Genomic DNA, 17,080 nt, shown 5'->3' on the forward strand with positions numbered 1-17,080 from the left:
ACTTAAAGCAGGCTAGGCTCCCTTAGCCTGCTTTTAGTGGATTGTGAGAATCTCCTCATCATTTCATACTGTGTGGGAGATGGCAATGGTAAACCCCTCCTGTATTCTACCAAAGACAACCACAGGGCTCTGTGGTCACCAGGAGTCAACACCGACTCAACAGCACACTTTACCTTTACCTCCATGAGCAAAGCTGTGTCCTGTTTGCAGAGCAGTTCATTTGGATCCTTTCAAGCAATTGATTTGAAGCACCATTTGTACAATAAACAAAGACTCTCAACATGTTAATATTTCTTATTTGTTTGATGTCTACATATTGCAAAAATATAATATAAATGCTTTGGTGGTGGTGCGGAAATCTTTGTTTTAAAGACATGCAGCTCTCCATACATAATTATGTTAGCAACCCCACATTCCATATAAGATAAAGCCTGTCTGCACACACATGCACGCACAAGAGAAACAACAAACATAAAATGGTTCTCCATAGGACCATATTATTTAGTTCCATGCTTTGTAGCTCCTAAACATTAAATATCCATTACCTATCTGTGTGCCAGAAATTCCTAGGGACAGGGTATTTGATTGACTCTATTTGTTGCACTGAGCTGGCAATTTGCAACAAGCTAATATATAAAATCCAACCTGTTCTCTACTATCCCTGTACACCAGATGTTTTTCATTAATAAGGCCCAGAGCTACATCCTGCAGCCGAATACTGCTTGTCTGCCTGTCACTGGTCTCCTTCATGGCCTTCCACAGAGTGTGACATGCACCTGGAGCTGTACAGATGAACGGGTAAGACAAGTAAAAGGGAAATGCCGGGAGGGTCGAATAAACGTTGTATGCCATGCACATTTTTTTGACAGAAACATTTGAGGGAATTTGGAATTATTGAGGTTTTTCAAAGGCCTTTCGACAGAAACTACAGATGGGGCCAAAGAATTGCCAGACTACATTAAAGCACTGAGTTTGATACCTGGTTCTTAATTGGCAGAGTTTTTATTATGCAGAGCAAGAGAGAGGTCAGTCGCTTTTAATGCATCTGGCTAGTTTCACTAATATGCTGGTGTTTTTGAAGAAAGAACAGCAAAATCATTCCTGCCTTCTTTCTGGTTCCTGGCAGCATGAGCATTTACTGTATTATTCATGGAATAGTGGCTCAGTGGGTACATTCCAAACTTGTTCATGCATACCATTGGTCACAATTCATAGCTGCTGGGCTATCAATTGCTTGACTACCTACCTGTTTTTGTAGTCTCAAGCAGGAAGGGGCGGGGGAGGAGGTTTGTGAAGTTCTTGGTGAGCCACCATACATGGCTAGTGAGCTGTTGGCTTGAAGAGGCACAGATTGTCAGGTCTGCATTAAGACACCTAGATTAGTACCCTTATGGGCCATAAAAACATTTTAAGTATGAAGAATTTAAAAAAACAAAACACAATGACTGACATGAAGCGCAATGCAATGCCATCATCTCCCATCAAATGGCTCAGCTGTGCACATGCCAGGCAGCCCTGGTGGTTTTATATGACTACTTTAAAAAGTGCACACCCACAGTTGCACAGTGCTGCTTCCATCGGAAACAATGGATGTAGCACTGCACAACTGTGGACACACAGTTATTTTAAGTTTTTGTTCAATGACACACTCGAGCAATACCGCCCGGGCTGCCTGGCACATGTTTAGCAGCTCTGGCTGATACAACACACAGAGCCCTTTCTCTTGAGCAGAGAAATGGCTCTAACAGGGTGAGGGGAGGGAGCCTCCAAAAGCTTACCTCCCCCACAGATGAGCAAGTCCTTGCCTCTGGGCGGGCAGTTTGCCCACCCAGATGATCACTGGCTCCTGCCACTTGCTCCAAGGGTCGGGGTGCCAGGACATGTTGCCCCACATTGCCCCCACATCACCCCATCCCCGGAGCTCCAATAATTCACTGTGCAAGTATGTGGTGCATTATGGGGATCCCCACACTCCTCCCTAAGTCTGCTAGCCACAGCTGCTTGCAACCGCAGCTGACAGATGATCACAAAAACAAGGTTAAGGGAGCACTCACTCCCTTAACCTCATTTTAAAGGAGGCTTCATAGGCGAGTTTGCTGCCATGGTGCTGCCAGGATTGGGCTCGATCCCGGTGGTTCACAAGTGCATGTAAAACCGGTGTGTGGTCCCTTAGCCCGGTTTTGCACGTGTGTGTGAATAGCCTCAATTGCTGCTAAGGAAAAAGAAAAAAATACTTGAGAAATGTTGAAGGAGGCAATGTAGTAGAGTATCAGCTGGGAGGAGGGATATTATACCGCAGTGTTTCTTGATCAAAGAAGTTTAAGACACATTATGCAAAGTTTAAGATTGTAACGTGTTCAATTATAAAAGCAGCTTTAAAATCTAAAGGTTGACCACTCAAACTACAGCTGGCTCTTGTAGACCCTCAGTTTTATGCAGGGTCTGTAAATCATTGCTCTCAATCAGTTGCATTTTACTGGCCAGCTCATCCTTATGTTCATTACTTGGAGATTCTTCTACCCTTTCCCCTCAAACTCAGAAAGCACCAAACAGGTCTTAGCTCTTTTTTCCCCTTTTCTTTTTTACAGAATCATTTTTCTAAGGCAGTTGAAATAGAAATCAGAGTTCATCTTGAAAATGACAGTGAATAATTGTGTGTGCCAGGTTTCAGAGAAATATGATATTCTCAATTGTGTTTTCTCAGTTCTCAGGGCTAATGTGGCAGCCTCTTTTAGGTAAAGATTCCTGCCAGTATGTCTAAAGATTCCACTGTATGTCTTCAGTGGAAGCAGCTTCTACATGACAGTAGTGACCCTGCAGTCAGAGACTATCAGCAATACTTGTGTTTATCCCAACTCTGCCGTGAACCTGCTATATGGCTTGGGCAATAAACATTTGGCTAAGAATAGGGAAGCATCCCAACTTTTTGAAAAAGGCTTGAAAAAGCCTTTTCCTTTTTCCATAAAGAGCTATGTATCTGCAATAGAAGCAGTTCATTACATTTTGTTATTTGGAAGATATTTCCTTGAATAAACAAAAGGAATGTATAGTGCACTGCTACCCTTCCTTGCAAATGACACTAGAAACAAGGCTGATTTCTTGTAATAATGAACTCAGGTACTGTGGCTGACTTCAAGCTGCTGCTTACTTACAATGTTGCTTTAATAGAGCTGTAATCACTAGTGGCCAGATAGTTATTAATTCATGTCACATGCTGGGACTTAGAGTCGCGTCTAATCAAGACTTTGCAATATATTGTAATGGTTATGGCACTAAACAGAAAATCATTCATAGCGTAATTCTTCATGACATTTTAGCAAGTATGGAAAGAGCTAAGTAACAGAGCTACTAAAATAATGTTTATATCCAAACATATTGGACTAAGCTTCATATGTATATATACATATGTGGCGCAGTGGGGTAATGACTTGATTAGCAAACCAGACGTTGCTGATTCGAATCCCCGCTAGTATGTTCCCCAGAATATGGGAAACACCTCTGTAGGGCAGCAGCAATACAGGAAGATGCTGAAAGGCATCAAAGCTATTCACACGACTGATCAAAACTGGGCTACCGGAAGCCAGCTCGGTTTTGATCAATCGTAGGAACCGCGGGGCCCACAGGCGAGGCTGGTGGTTCCCTGGTGGCTAGCCTGCCTAACAACCCCTCCTCTTATACAAGGTTAACGCAGTGAGCACTCCGTTAACCTCATTTTTTTAATCATGTGTCAGCTGCCGTGGCTGGCACTCTTGGGGAGGGGAAGAGAGGGGAGGGGAGACCCCAGGAAGACACCGTGCACTTGTGTGGTACCTTCCTGGGGTTAGGGGGGTTGGTGCGCTGCATGGTGGCGCTCCCCTTCCCCTGATCCCCGGAGGTCCTGATGAAGCACCCGACCATGGGAGCACCTGGCAAGAGCAGCCTCTCATCTGGGCGGCCAAACCAGCTGCCCAGCAATGAGCGACTGCTCATGTGCGGGGAGAGCAGGCTAAGCCTGCTCTCCCTGCACTGACCCTCCCAGCACTTCACACCAATTGTGTGAAGCACCTCCCTAACTCATACTGCGCAGGAGATGGCAATGGTAAACCCATCCTGTATTCTACTAAAGACAACCACAGGGCTCTGTGGTCTCCAGGAGTTGACACCAACTCGACGGCACACTTTACTTTATATGCATATACAGAAGCGTATTGCTTCTCAACCTTTTTGCTAAGATCAATCGCTTCTCGGCCTTTTGGCTGGGAAAGCATTCTCTATTGTATACATATATGCATATATTTGTATAGGGACCACCTGTGCCAGCAAACATCTCTCCAGCCTCATTTTAGAATGCAGTCTAAGCATGTTAATGGATCTACAATTCCCACCCCCCAAATAAGCACTTATAAAATTCTGAGCTTTATTCTTTAAGAGTGGGAACAAGGAAGGGGAAGAAGTTACATTTCATTTATTTTGGTTGGATGCTCTTTCTTCAACCCCCTTCAACTTTTAAATAATATTGATATTTTCCCATCATTTTAACCCACCCCTTCCTTAAGCTTGTATTGACTTGGGGAAAGACCTGGGGGCGGAAGCTGGACCATGAAGATTGATACTTCTAGCACTCATGTAGTTTTAGCCAAATTGTTGTGAGGCAATCCTGATTTGTACACTAGATATGCTCCAGAGCTAGCATATGAAATTAGGCTTGTTTCACCAGTGTCACAAAGTGACCAGTTCTTTATAAAGTGACCATGTCACTATATAGTGACAAAGATCTGCTGATTTATACAGTGACCATGCCAACCCCTGCTAACTGGGCAAAGAGGCACCTTTTAAACGTGGCGATTCTCTTTATTTAGCAGGGGGAGAGTAACTGGCCCTATCCACCCCCAGCACAGTACCTCCAGTGACTGTTGCTGGTGTTTATCTTATATTTCTTTTTAGATTGTGAGCCCTTTGGGGACAGGGTTCCATCTTATTTGTTTGTTTATTTGTTTGTTATTTCTCTGTGTAAACCACCCTGAACCAACTTTGGAAGGGCGGTATAAAAATCGAATGAATGAATTTTGAATGAATGAATGAATATACATATTCATATTCATATACATATACATATATATATATTGAATGAATGAATATACAGTCTGGGCACAAAAGCAGAAAGAAGACCAAAACACTCCCAAATAATTCAGTGGGCTTTATTATAGAAAGTTGCTCATCAGGATTAAATTCAAACGGGTCATCCAAATTAAACATGTTTCTGATTCAAGGTGTAGTGCAATGTGCCTGGCTATCACATGTGTGTGCAATCAATAATTACAGCTGTCTTATCAAATCCTAATAAAACATTTAGAGAGAAACAGAGAAAGAAGAAAAGGGAGGGCTTAGGAAAGGGATGGCAGTGATTAGTAGGGAGGAAAGAAGGGGGGGGATCAGGCTGAGCTGTGTGTTGAATAGGCATCTCAACAGGTTCACGTAGAAGGCTTCAAAGGACTTGTTCGTTGCTGGGGCTTGGGAGCGATGCAGGTGTCAAGCAGGCTAGTGGTAGATGCTCAGAGCAAGGCAGAGAGAGACAGTACCATAGCTGGGTAGTCTTGACTTCTCACTCACAGCAGAGGTCACAGATGGTCCCTGTCCATGGATAGAATTCCTGCTCTAGCCCCATGGCTTGAACAGCCAACTCTGGGATCGCTCTTGAGCAAATATCTGCTGGTTAGGCAAAGCTTGATGCTCTCTGTCTGGTGAGTTCAGTTCTGTATAAGCTTTCTGTAAGAGAAAATGCGAGCTCAGCTCCTAGCTTCCCAGAGACATTACCTGAGAGCAAGTTCAGGCAAATTTTAGGAGTTTTAATCATTTTACTCCATTTGAACTCCTGTTGCAAGGAGTTCAGTGGTACTGGCAAAAATACAGAACTCAGCCTGGCCTGCTGGACTTTGAGTTCTGATCCAATATGAATGAGCTGGGCACCAACATATCCAAATTGCTAGTGTGTGTAAATCTTAATGCCATGCATCTGTAAAGGCATTCTACAGTGATAGCATTTTGGATATGTGTGAGACAGGAAAGCAATCCTGGCCGTTGAGTCTCTTGATTACCCATTTCACAAACATTGAGAAACAATGCTAGATTACCCATACCTTCACAAAGCAATTACTATCTGTCCTAGAGGCAAGTCATGAGATCCAGATGTCATGTCAGTTCATCTGAGTTCAGGCATTAATTGATTCCTTAATAAAATGGAGTCAAACACAGGCCTGGATTCCACATAATTCTGGATTGGCACCTGTGGGTTTAATGTTGGAGTCAGGATGTCCACAACAAAATGGAAAAAACAAAAATGGCAAAAATGAGGACAAAATAGAAACAGGGGTTTACCAAGGCCAGTTATCATATAGAAACTATCCCTGGTAAATAAGGGGAGTCTATGCCCATGCTATAGAATCTTTTCCCACAGGTAACTGCACTAGAATACTTGTCTGAATTCATCATCCCATGATAACCCTGCACTCAAGCTCATATTGGTCATTTAGTTTAGCATTAGAAATGTATAGGTAATGTCAAATTTCATAAGATTACACAGGCAGCGTCTAGTTGAGGGAAGAGATAACACTGACATTGGTTCCACTCTAACTAAAGCACCCAAGGGCAGTTAAAGGAGCAGGCAAATTCTGCTCACACACATCAGCCTGTCTTGCGAGAATAGAATAATGCACTGTCTCCAGGCCCTGGGACTACTACTAGGCCTTGGTTTTGGTTTGATTAGTTCAACCCAATTAGAAGATATTTCCAAATTTTCATCTAGCCTAGCAAAAGGCAGTCATGTCCAGAAGTCAGGCTTAGGAGAAGGAAGTAGTAGTGTGTGAGAAGAACTTGTAGGAAGACGCCTCAGAATTAAGTGGAGAGGGGAAGAAGATATGAGATAGTTTTGTGAAAAGTTCTGAAAAGCTGGAAATATGGATAGATATTCTAGAGCTTTGATCTCAAAGAAGTTAGTCAAGGAGGATTGTTGTAAAGTATACCCTTTATACTATGGTTTTTGAGTTAGGAAAATCTATTTTGAAATCTACTCATGTTGTAGTTCAAAAGCGATGACCTCCCATTGCTCCAAGCCAAAACACAGAAACCTTATTTCTTATTTGGAATTTGTGAGCACTCCTAATTGAGATGGTGTCCCTTCTGTACTGCTCGATGGGGACCACTGAAATGGCTACCAACTGCAAAATCTCAAAACTCCGTTTTTTCTCTGCCTCCCAAATCAGACACTTGGGGAATTTAATCTTTCAGATTACTTATGGCTTTTCTTTGGCATCCTCATGTTAGATCTGAGATATTTTTGATAATATTTTTGAATGGAATCCCCTAATGTTCTCTAGCTGAGGATTATAACTATGACTGACCTCCATGATATTTGAGCAAGCACAGAGGCATAGCACAGCAATAGATTGATCATAGTAGCAATAACTAACTAGCGAGCACAAATATTACATTTTGTTACAAACCAATAATGCATCTGTTTAGTTGATCTGCAGGTTTTGTCAGAGCAGAAAGAGGGCACTAGAGTTCTCTGTGAACACCTGTGTAGCTGTACTTTGAAAGAGCCAAGAGAACACATGAAAACCGTTTTTTAACTCTCACCTTGTTGCTAAGATGCTTCTACCTTCTGACTTTGCACAAGATGGATTTCCAACATCTTTTCCAAGAAATTACATAAATTAACTGACCACATGTAATGAATGATATGTTTCTATTTTGCTGCAGGAAGTTAAAATAATTCCTTGTGCATGGTACAGCCCTTAATGGAAACCATTTGCGAACAGATTAAAAGTGCTGCTGATTCAGGCTAAGTATAGTAACTGATATTATAGCATCAGCTTCAAATGCTTTTTGGAAGGCCCTCCTTTGCACCAAAGGCAGTTGATGGCATACCCTCAGCAGTGATCCATCTTTTGAATGTGCAATCCCATAAATAAAAGGAGATTAGAAGCCACTACATCATGCTAACATAAGGTATCTTTGAGCAAATGGCTCAGAACCTGATATCCCAGCTCTTCATAGTGATATAAAAGCATTAAATCCTTCATGCATTTCTGTGGGGGTGGGGGTGGGGGGAATAGATAGTTGCCTTTTTATTTGTACTTTTAAAGGTATGAAACTTTTCACTTTACCCACTAGGATAACATGCAGACTTATTCATCTCATTGAGCTATTCCTGAGGTTCTAAAAAAGAATGATGTTTAAATAAAAGGGCTGTGCATCCTGGAAAATGTCAGAGCCTAACCAATCCAACTGGAAAACTGTTGGGAAGAATCTACATAGTTTCCCCAACTGCATCCCTTAAAAGAACTACACATTCCACAATCTACCTAAAATAAGTTAAAGAGAAAAGCGGAGGAGCGGGATTTTAAAACAGAAGCTTCAGAGAAAGGCAAGAGCAAAAGGGACATCATGCCTGCTGTCCCCTGTAATCCACATGGAGCCTGGTAAGGGAGTGGGATGACGAGAGGGCAGGGGAGCACAGTAGCTCCTGTCAGGCCTTCTAGGAATGGTAGAACTAGGAGCTAAGTTGGTGGTTCTGCCTAGCAAGGCTCCCTGCTGTTGTGTCTGAACTCAGACTGATAATGCCCGACAGAGGGCATTTCAGGTCCAATATGACTGCACAGTCCTATTAAAATACAGTGACTGACATTCAGACTAATGGACCACTGGTACAGTAGCAGCAGCAAATATTTATATACTGCTTCTCAACAAAAGTCTTCAAAGTGGTTTACATAAAGAAATAATACATACATAAATAAAAAGACTAGCCAACCCCACAGACCATCTGTGCTCTTGTTGGGGCCGGCTGTATCCCCCTCCCTCCCTTCTGCCCCTCGCCACTCTCTTGCCCCCTCCCCTCCCTCACCACTCTCTCTTGCCCCCTCCCTCCCCACTCTCTCTTGCCCTCCCTCCCCCTCCCACCCCTCTCTCACCCTCCTGCCCTAGTCTCTCCTGCCCTCTCCCCTGCCCCACTCTCTCTTGCCCTCGCTCCCTCTCCCCCTGCTCCTCTCTCCTGCCCTTCCCCTCTCTCCTCCCCCACTCTCTTGCCCTCCCCTCCCTCTTGCCCTCCCCTTCCCCCGCCTGCTCCTTCTTGTCCTCCCCTGCCCCTCCTTCTTGTCCTCCCCTCCCTCTCCTTCTTGCCCGCCCCACCCCACTCTTGCCCTCCCCCTGCCCCTCCCCCCACTCTCTTGCCCTCCCCCTCCCCCTGCATTTCATTTTACAGTACTTACCGCGTGGCGGCAGCCGTCGCTGCTCCTCCGCCCAGGCAGCGAACACAGAAGTCCCGCCACCCGGTTCCCTCCCACCCCAACTTCCCACGGGAGTCTGGCCCCAGCGGCCGGTTCCACTGCCACCTGGCCGTGAGCTGCCGCCGTGGCTGGGCCCAGCGCCTCCACGGCCTGGCCTGCCACCGGGCTGAGTGCCGCCCTTGCGGCTGGGCCTGCCAGGCCTGTCGCCGCCACTTGCTAGCCTCTGCAGCCGGCCTCTTTGAAGCCGGCTACCCCACCCTCACCCGCAGGCTGCTGGGCCGAGTCCCGCTGCTGCGGCCGGGCCTGCCGCCTCACCCAGGCCCGCTGCCTCACCTCTGCGGCCGGGCCGGGCCTGCGGCCACTGTCACCACCCGCAGCCTGGCCCACCACTGGTCAAATTCTCCTGGGTGCGCTGCACCAGCCAATCAGGCGCCTCCGTAGCCCAGCCAATCAGCTGGGCTGCCAGGACGCATTTTCCCTGGCACACCCAGGTGAATTATATATATAGATGGATCCCTGTCCCCAAAGGGCTCACATTCTAAAAAGAAACATAAGGCAGACATCAGCAACAGTCACTGGAGGTACTGTGCTGTGGGTGGATAGGGTCAGTTACTCTCCCCTGCTAAATACTTTTAACCACATTAAAAAGGTGCCTCTTTGCCCAGTCAGCAGTGCTGTGTTCCAGACTAAGGCTGTAGTGATGCACATCAATCTCCCCTTCCTTTTGAAGTTGCCAGCACTACCCAAAAATATATCCTTGAACATTGCAGACAGAGGCTCAAATCAGACAATGAACAAAACTGTGGGTAGGCTTAAAGTAAAGTTGCGTCATCGTGTCAGTGTTGACTTCTGGCAACCACAGAGCCATGTGGTTTTCTTTGGCAGAATACAGGAGGGGTTTGCCATTGGCATCTCCTGTGCAGTATGAGGTGATGCCTTTCAGCATCTTCCTATATTGCTGCTGCCTGATATAGGTGTTTCCCATAGTCTGGGAAACATATAAGTGAGGATTCGAACCAGCAACCTCTTGCTCCCTAGGCAAGTTACTTCCCCACTGTGCCATTAGGTGGCTGTGGGTAGGCTTACCTGAGATTAACATTGGAAGGCAAGAATCATGCTGCAGACAATACAGGTGCTGCAGTTTCATTTCCTCCACCAGCAATCCAGCTTTGGCTGATCCACCAGTTCTGGCACTATCTCGACCGGCAGGCCTGGCAACAGTAACTCATGCCCTCGTCATCTCTCATCTGGATTACTGTAATGTGCTCTACCTGGGGTTGCCTCTGAAGATGACCCGAAAGCTTCTGTTGGTCCACAATTCAGCAGCCCGCCTACTTATGGGCGCTAGGAGATATGATATTGTGACACCTCTATTGCTGTCGCTGCACTAGTTACCTATTTGCTTCCGGGTCCAATTCAAAGTGCTGGTTCTCACCTTAAAAACCCTTCAGGGCTTAGCACCTGCTTACTTTCAGGACCACTCCTCCTGGCCAGTCCTGTCCCATCCTGTGAGATCTTATCAGGTTGTCCTTCTTTCGGTCCCTGGTCTCAGAGAGGTCCATAGTTCTAGGGCCCATGCTGCCCCTTCACTTTGGAATCCCCCCCCCAATTCAGTCTGCCTCCTCTCTTTCAGCCTTTAAAACCTTAGTGAAGACATTTCTTTTCCACCAGACGTTTGCCCTTATTTAAAAAATAAAATAAAAATCAGATGCAGTTCTTGTTTGTACACCACCCTGAGTCTGTGGATTGGGCGATATATTAACTATTTTAATGAATGAACGAACCCCCCTCGCTCTTCCTCTTCCACCAAGTGCATCACTCACCCAGCAACCATTGGTTGTGAAATGAAGGGAGGCATGTTCATGGGCAGAGCTTCAGCACAACCTTCAGGTTGCTGCATTCAGACAGTATGATGGGGTCAGCAGAGCTCAAGTTCCATCAACTTACCCAACTTCAAACTGAGGGTTCAATCTGTGGTTTCAAGGCAGCAGCAGAACCGTGTTGCAGGATTTTCCCACAAAGAAACCTGAGAAACACCAACCTCAGGTAAGTGTAACGGAGGATTGGGATATTGTCCAAATGAGCCCATATTTTCAGATGATGCAGGCAGCTGCAGAAGGAAGGGGATATCTTTTCCCCACATGTGCACTGGCACAACCTCTGGAACACAACACTGCTTCACTGATGCTTCATTAGTCGGGATGTTGGTCACAGAAACAAAGCAAAATTCACTAAAATGTTGTGCTTTCTTGAAGCAGACAGTACAGTAATTATGAGCTGATTTCATACTTATAGAGACTGTAATGTGTTGAGAACAATACTTTGGCTTGGTAGTTGGGGCTGGTAAGTCCAATAGATAACATTTGTAGAAAAGGTTCAGGACAACACATCTATTTCTGGATACTAAATGGGGGGATGGTAAGTGATCTTAACATCACCTGTGCAAATTGGACTCGGCTCACAGGCAAATGCATGGAAGACACGTCTGTCTATGGCCACCAGAAATGGAATAACATCTCTATTCAAAGGCAATATACCACAGATTACTAGATGGAATAAACCACCGTAGGTAGCTATTTCTGTCCAGTTTTGCTAGGAGTTTCCCAGGGGCATTTGTCTGGTTATGTTGGAGACAGGGTGCTGAGCTAGTTAGTAGAGCTTTGGTTTATCTCAGTGGGAAAATTCTTGCATTTGAACATCCTTGGTCACTGCTTCCATGAAACATCCAAAACTACTCTCAGGCTTTACTACCGTAATCACACATAGAAAAATGTTGGACTACTCATTTTCCCTGGAAGAGACAGAAAGCTCAAGGTTACCTGGAAGGTCTAACAACCTCATAGAGGCTTCCTGCAACTAGTTCAGCTCACTGCTGTCGAATTGAGTTTCCTCGCTTCCAGTCTAAAATAAAGTTAACAATGAAATATTGAATATGTTCCCTGAGGTCAGCATGGTGAACTGAAGATGAACTTCTGTACCAGACAAATCTTCATGGCTGCAGGAGACTGAGAAATTATGCTGACAGAATTTCATTTGAGGATTTGAAGTGCAAAAATGAAGCCTGTGTCCCAAATCCCAAAGAGAAACTGGGCTGTACTTGCAATGAGATTCTCAACTAGGATACTCTAAGCCTTTACACAAATGGCAGGATTTTTGTAGTCTCCTGTTAGGCAGGAATACACAACTCTATTTTGGTTCTGCCAGAAATTTCAGGACAGCTGCTTTCCCCCCAGACACATTTGTGGTCTCTTTATTATGCGGTACTTTATCTACGGAGCTTGACTCACTCTCAGAAAGGGTCCAGATGTTAGCATCTTCCTTCCAAAACAAAAACACCAAAGACACTGAGCACTTTTGCGTCTTGGAGGAGATCCAAGTAGTCTTTTGTTTTGGCATTGCTCTTTAAGACTTTGACCATGTTTCCTATTGAAATGCATGGGCACTTGGCAGCTCTTGAAATATGATGATATACAGCAGATTCCTGAAGCTTGACTCTGACTTTGTAGAGCTCCTGTGCCCTGCAGGCCTACTTGGGTTTTTCTTTTCTTTGGGAATGCTCAAGCTATCTGACACAACCCAGCCAGAAGCTGCACAGTTTCAAGTTGAAAGCCTTATTTTGCTTGAGCTTTACATAAAGAGAAAACAAATGAAGCTCTTTAAGTGAAAGAGTCAAGAGCATGGCCTGCAATAGTTTTGAAGAGGAAAACCATTTGTGTGCAGTTAACATATATATTCATATAGAAAATCTATATTCTAGCTGTTTCTATAAGACCCTTTCGGACTGTACCACTTCAACCTCTGGGCAACAAAATGCTAAAAAAACCCAAACCCCACCCAGTTAAATTAGCATTTGGGAGGCTGTCACATGCTTTGCATGCAGAAGGTCCCAGATTCAGTTCCTGGCATCTTCAATGAAATAAAATCAGGTGGCAACTGAAAGGGAACATTTCTGTCTCAAACACTGGAGAGCTGATGCAAGTCAGAATCAATAGTGCTGGGCTTCATGAATCAGTGGTCTAACTCAACTTCATATGCTCAAGGCCACAAAGGCAGCAATATGCTCAGAACACAAGGGCTGCCTTTACTTGGGAGTAAGTACATTGAGCTGCATAAACATGCTGCACTAAAAATCTTCAGAAAAAGCAGAATGACCCAAAAAAGTCATGGACGACCCTGCCCCCTCAAAAAAGAAACAGGTGAAAAGAAATATCCAAAAATCCTGCAGGGAGGCACTTAATGGAATCTGCGTAGGGAAGGCATTTCAGAAGGGGATTGTTATAATGGATCCCATTGTTCATGTCCCTCTTCCAGCTTAGTGTTCTGGCTCAGTGAGGGTCAAACTATGAGGCTATTCACACGCGCATGCAAAACTGCTCAGTTTTGCACATGTGTGTGTAATGCCAGGATTGGGCCAATTCCAGCAGCACCACAGCAGCAAACCTGCCTATGAAGCCTCCTTCAAAACAAGGTTAAAATAGTGAGCATTTTCCTAAACTTGTTTTTTGGATTATCTGTCAGCCACGGCTGCTTGCAATTGTGACTGACAGACTACAATGCTCTCAGGGAGGGGAGGGGGGATCCCCATAATGCACCACACACTCTCATGGTGCATTATAGGGGCTCCAAGGGGTGGGGTGGGGTGGCACAGGGCAGCCTGGCCCTCAGAGCTGCCGGCAGCAGCCAGGGCTCGTCTAGGTGGGCAATCTGCCCTCCCAAAGACAGCAAACTGTTTGGTAGGCAGGAAGATAAACTCTTTAGGGCTTCCTCCCCGCAAACCCCGTAGCTCTTTCTCACTGCTTGTGAGAAAGGGCTCTACCTGTAATTGCTTTAAGCATGGGTGTGTTTGTTTTTAGCATTGAATCGCTGCCAGATCAGGTACAACAAACTGGACCATGGCAGATGCTTTAATTCAGCTCCCCAACTTGGTCCCATTCTGCATAGTTCCCTTCCCTACAAATACTATTCTCAGTGAGATTCCACTCCTGTTGGCCTTGGATGTGTACTTATTTCTTCATCAGTGGAATATGATACCCTGTAATGGATTTCTATAATTAATTTAGCCAACCGTGCTTTTGAGTGAAATCTTTATTGGTTTTGTCAGAACAAAAGTTTTGTTGTGCCCTGTAATCATGTTTTATTGCACTTGCGCTGACTTGGAAATTCTTGCAATAAATTTGGTGTCAGGAATGTCATAAGAGGATTGTTTTTTAAAACACAAAATCCAACATTTGGGTATAAGACTGATTATCTCTTTGAGGGAAACACTGACTTCATTCAGAGCTGTTTTTCTTCTTCCCCAGAAGTGGAGTTTTTGTGAATTTCTGAAAAATATAATGAACAGTGGCAATCAGCACAAGGCCTCACAATGCCTGCTCCTTAACCACAGCCCCTGTTCATTTGTGAACAATCTCTCTCTACACACACACACACACACACACACACACACACACATTTAGATTGTGAACCGCCCGGGGATTTGCGTAGGGGTGGTATAAAAATGTGTTTAAAAAATAAATAGAAGCCTGTATAAACACACATTTTGTAAATAGCAACAGATGATCAGAATCTCTGTTTGGGTCAGCAAGCCAAGAAATACACAAGCCAGGGGACTCTTCTATTGCTGAAACTGGGAGCTGGAAAAATAGAGTTCTCCAAAGGTCTTGCAAACCATCCTAGCATGCTTTGTACTGCCAGTAGACTGGAAAGCCTCATTACATCAGCACCTGCCCATTGATTGGCCATACAGGAGTTGGAGGCATTCCCAGCCCTGCTGAAGGCAAGTATAGGATCACAGAGTGTGCTTTTCAGAGTGGCACATGCATGGATGGCAGCTCCTGTAGCCCTATTGTTTCTAGGTCTGCTGCTGATAGAAAATGTGAATGGATCCCCATGTCCAGAAAAGCAATGTAGGAAAGCTCTCCTCTCCTCCTACCTTGGTTAATGATAGGGTACAGAGGCACTTTCACCCCTGAACTTCCAGGCCAAAATCCAGGGCCTCCACACCCCCTGAGGGCCCCCCAAATCCTCTTTAGTCTGTCCCGGGTTTTGTGGTCACGCTGCACCAGGAAATGTTTCTGCTAATGCATATTTGCATAAATATACTTGTTTTATATTCTTACATTCTGGTGAGTTCAGTTGCTGTTTGTACCCTCAAGAATTCCCATATTAGAAATACAGGTGGACCTCGTTATCCTCAGATTACATATCAGTGGATTCATGTATCCGCAGTAGGGAAAAAGACACCCGAATTCGGCATACGTGTGGGGAAACATGCTGAGTCGACGTGTCTGCGAGATGGAGGTGGCTGGAAATGAGGTCATTTCTGGCCACCACTTCATCAGAGCCACAAAATGGCTCCAGTCTTTAGAAAAAATAATTGTGATTTTGGAGAGATGTTTGGGCATTCCGGAGCACAGCACGACTTGGGGGAGCAGCAAAGCATGGTGAGGAGATCCCCCACATTTCCTCCTGATTTTTGGCAATTTTTGACCATTTCCGGCCCACTGGGAACCTAACCCCCACAATCGCATTGCCCTAATGCCTAAATATTCACAGTTTCTGTATCCGCGGTACAATTACAGAACCGAACCACCATGAATATCAAGATCCACCTGTACTGTGTGTGTCACCAAGTGTGTGTAGGGGAGGGCTGCTCAACTCCGGCTCTCCTGCAGATATTAGCCTACAATTCCCAAAACCCCTGGCTATTGGCCACTGTGGCTGGGGATTATGGGAGTTGTTGTTCAAAAACAGCTGGGGGGCCTAAGTTGAGCAGGCCTGGTGTAGGTGGATGATGCTTAACTTGTGGTGGGGGCTTCAATGGTGGGGGCTCCAAAGGCCCTTAGGTCCAGGCTCCAGAATTACCTAGGTGCACCTCTGGGTACAAAAGGTAGGCTATCCTGCTTTGAGCAACCTAGGTTGGAGGAATTTGATGATTTTCATGCAAACCGAGGTATAAGGTTTCATAACTTGATGTTGATGGTTGGGTTTCATAACCTGATGTTGATGGTTGTGTAAAAAGCTCTAATGCATGTGAAGTATTATGAACTTTCTAAAGCACTATATTCATACATAGTAGTAGTAGTAGTAGTAGAAATAGTGGTAGTAGAAATAGTAGCAGTTACTTTTAAGTAAAGGCATCCATGTAATTTTTCAGTTGCAATTCTAATTGATACAGTGTATTATTTTTAAATTGTACACCTGAATGTGTAAGGTGCCAATACAACGAACCCATATTTGCAAACACATCTATCATATAGGTACATTCACCAGAGAGTTGTGATTTGCTGCATCTCCCTGGCAGATGCACACTTGATGGGACACCAGAGCTTTCTTCTGAATGTGTAAAATGACCCCCAGGATGGAGCTTGCAGATGGAGGTAGAGAAGTTGGACAGATTATCCTCTGTCTCTACAAGGAATATGCAGCCTGAGCCTATGTATGTCTACTCAGAAGTAAATCCCACTGAGTTCAATTGGCTTTTACTCCCAGTAAGTGTGCATAGAATTGCAACTACAGATTAGCAGTCTTTATAAACATGCATGGTTGTACTTACTGAAATAGCCTACAGTCCACCCAAGGGATTCTGCCATTCAGCTCTTCCCAGTTAAGGTTCTGACTTGGACATCTTCCTCTCCTGATTAGAATGCGAGGCCTGTATATGCCTGCTTTCCCAGCACTGCATCGGGGGATATCTAATTCACAACCACTGTACTACTAAATTGCTATACATGGTTTTTAGCTATCTCTACATTAAGCGTTTAATTAACATTGAATTACCCAGCCTCCTACTATTCAGTCATGTAAGATGTTTAGAT

At 44.8% G+C, this 17,080-nt stretch overlaps 1 protein-coding gene and 1 long non-coding RNA gene across 3 annotated transcripts in view; one reads left to right on the forward strand and one right to left on the reverse strand.

Annotated features, from left to right (window-relative positions):
• The window catches only part of MSH4 (mutS homolog 4), a 169,046-nt gene that overhangs the window by 135,549 nt on the left and 16,417 nt on the right, over nt 1-17,080 (forward strand). The gene's annotated exons all lie outside the window — the stretch shown is intronic.
• Nucleotides 14,331-16,953, reverse strand: LOC128322904 (uncharacterized). Its single transcript, XR_008306064.1, has 2 exons — nt 16,819-16,953; nt 14,331-14,584 (listed from the first exon to the last, which is right to left on the reverse strand). It is a non-coding gene; the product is annotated as an uncharacterized LOC128322904 (long non-coding RNA).

The sequence above is a fragment of the Hemicordylus capensis genome, chromosome 4, assembly GCF_027244095.1.
Source record: "Hemicordylus capensis ecotype Gifberg chromosome 4, rHemCap1.1.pri, whole genome shotgun sequence".
NCBI lineage: Eukaryota > Metazoa > Chordata > Lepidosauria > Squamata > Cordylidae > Hemicordylus > Hemicordylus capensis.